Consider the following 2,825-nt stretch of genomic DNA (forward strand, 5'->3'; position numbering starts at 1 on the left):
AAATTAGAATCCAGACAGGAAGTCTCAAAGTGATCACAGAATCATAGGACTAGAAGGAAGCTTGAGAGGTCATCTAGTCCAGTCCCGTGCACTCATGGCAGGACTAAGTATTATCTAGACCAGAGGTGGGCAAACTACAGCCCACAGGACTGTCCTGCCGGACCCTTGAGCCCCTGGCCCCTCCCACACAGCCTCAGCTCGCCATGCCACCAGTGCTCTGGGCGGCGGGGCTGCGAGCTCCTGCCGGGCAGCACAGCTACAAGAGCTGCTGGTCTAGTGTATTAAATTGCTCCCTGTAGGAATGTGCTACTTACTGTGTACTACTTACAGCTGCCAGTCCTGGTGCTCTGAGCGGCATGGTAAGGGGGCGGAGAGCGGGGGGTTTGGATAGGGGGCAGTCAGGGAGCAGGGAGTGGTTGGATACACGTGGGAGTCCCGGGGGGCCTTTCAGGGAGTGGTGGTGTGGATAGGACTTGGGGCAGTCAGGGGACAGGGAGCAGGGGAGGTTTGAAGGGGGGTGGGGTCCCAGGGGGCAATTGGGGGGGGTCCTGGGAGGGGGTGGTCAGGGGACAAGGAGCAGGGGGCGTTGGATGGGTCAGCGGTTCTGTGGGGGGTGGGAAGTGAGAGGGGGCCGATAGGGAGTAGGGGCCAGGCTGTTTGGGGAGGCACAGCCTTCCGTACCTGGCCCTCCATACAGTTCAAAACCCCGATGTGACCCTCAAAAAGTTTGCCCACCCCTGATCTAGACCATCCCTGACAGGTGTTTGTCTAACCTGCTCTTAAAAATCTCCAATGATGGAGATTCCACAACCTCCCTAGGCAATTTATTCCAGTGCTTAACCACCCTGACATTTAAGAAGTCTTTCCTAACGTCCAACCTAAACCTCCCTTGCTGCAATTTAAGCCCATTGCTTATCCTATCCTCAGAGGTTAAGAAGAACAATTCTTCTCCCTCCTCCTTGTAACAACCTTTTATGTACTTGAAAACTGTTATCATGTCCTCTCTCATTCTTCTCTTTTCCAAACTAAACAAACCCAATTTTTTCACTCTTCCCTCATAGGTCATGTGTTCTAGACCTTTAATTATTTTTGTTGCTCTTTTCTGGTGAGTTCTTTTCTATTGGAGACACTATGTATTTGTTAAGGTGTTTTTTAATGGGATCACAAAGCACATGAACGCAGTGATGCTCCTGCTGACATAATACCATCACTAGAATAGCCTGTGCTAAATGCCAAAAGTTCTGAATAATTAATAATTTGCAGCATTTAATCTATCACTGTTCAAAGCACTTTATACTTTACTAAGGCCTTGTCTACACAAGAAAGCTGCATCAGTTTCACATAAATATAACCACATTTTTAAACCAATATAGTTAAACTAGAGCAAACTGTGTAGATACACTTCTTTCAGTTTGAGTGACTTATGGGTTAGCTTACACTTGTTCCTAACTGACCTAAACTAAACCAGAATAAGTCACTCTTAAAGTGTTCCCAAGGGGTTTTGCACCTCTTTAACAACATGATCTTCAATTCATACTGTAGGCTGGAACAGTGTAATTTGCTCTTGTAGACAAAGCTTAATTCAGGGGTGGCCAACCTATGGCTCCGGAGCCACATGCGGCTCTTCAGAGGTTAATATGCAGCTCCTTGTACAGGCACCAACTTTCCAATGGGCAGGGGGGTGCTCACTGCTCAGGCCCTACCCCCACTCCACCTCTTCCCGCCCCCTCCCGAGACAGCCGTGCCCTCGCTCCTTCGCCTCAGAGCCTCCTGCATGCCAGGAAACACCTGATTGGGGGTGTGGGGAGGGAGGGGGAGGCACTAATCAGCAAGGCTACCGGGGGGGTGGAAGGCCCTGGGAGCAGGGGAGGAAGCTGATGAGGGGCTGCTGACGCATTACTGTGGCTCTTTGGCAATGTACATTGATAAAGTCTGGCTCCTTCTCAGACTCAGGTTGGCCATCCCTGGCTTAATTGCTACGGTTCCCATCTGGCTGGTTTTTATTGCTGTCAGCACTAGGGTCCTTTTCTTTGTGGAGGGCCTGGCCAGTGACTGAGTTTTCTGCCCCTTGGAAGTGACAACCCTGGGGTAACAGCGAGACAGACTGGCTATTACATGCACAAGCAATAGCAGGGCTGGGCCTGAGAATTAGGAGACTCCAGGGTGCCCATCCCCTCTCTGCGGCATCAAGAGAGGGAGGCAGGAGAACTGGTCTGGGGGGAGCGTGGGGCCAAGGCCAGCGGGGAGGGCGTGGGAAAGCTGCAGGGCCAAGGTGGGCCCAGGTCAGCGGGGAGGTGGCAGGCATAGGGAGGCTGTGGTGTGAGGCAGGTAGGGTGGGTACAAGTCGGGTGAGGCCGCAGGCCTAGGCTGGCAGCAGGGAGGCCGTGAAGGGTTGCCAGACGTCCAGGATTGTCCTGCAGTCTCCAGCAGCTAAAGATGAATCTTTAATTAAAGACGGTCAGGTGGAGAGACTTCCAGGAATACACCCAACCACAGCTGGCAGAGCCCTGAAGGGCGGACATGGGGCAGCGGGGGCCCATAAGGCTCGGGACAGCGGGGCGGGCATGGGGCAGAAATACTCCGGAGGGTGCCAGTCTAACGCCACCCCTCCCAGCCAGCGCTCCTCGCCCTACCCTTGCTCTTCTCGCCTCCCAGCTGCGGCGCTGGGCCCCAGCAGCGGGCGGCCGACCGATGGTGGGGGCGTGACTTGGCGGGAAGCGCACTGGGCCTGGCGCTCCCCGAACGAGGCCGGGCCCGGGCCTGCTACGCTGGCAGTTTCCCTCAGGAGCGCGGCGCTGGCCTCGCGGGGGCGGGGCTGGCAGGTT

The sequence above is a fragment of the Eretmochelys imbricata genome, chromosome 8, assembly GCF_965152235.1.
Source record: "Eretmochelys imbricata isolate rEreImb1 chromosome 8, rEreImb1.hap1, whole genome shotgun sequence".
Classification (NCBI taxonomy): Eukaryota; Metazoa; Chordata; order Testudines; family Cheloniidae; genus Eretmochelys; species Eretmochelys imbricata.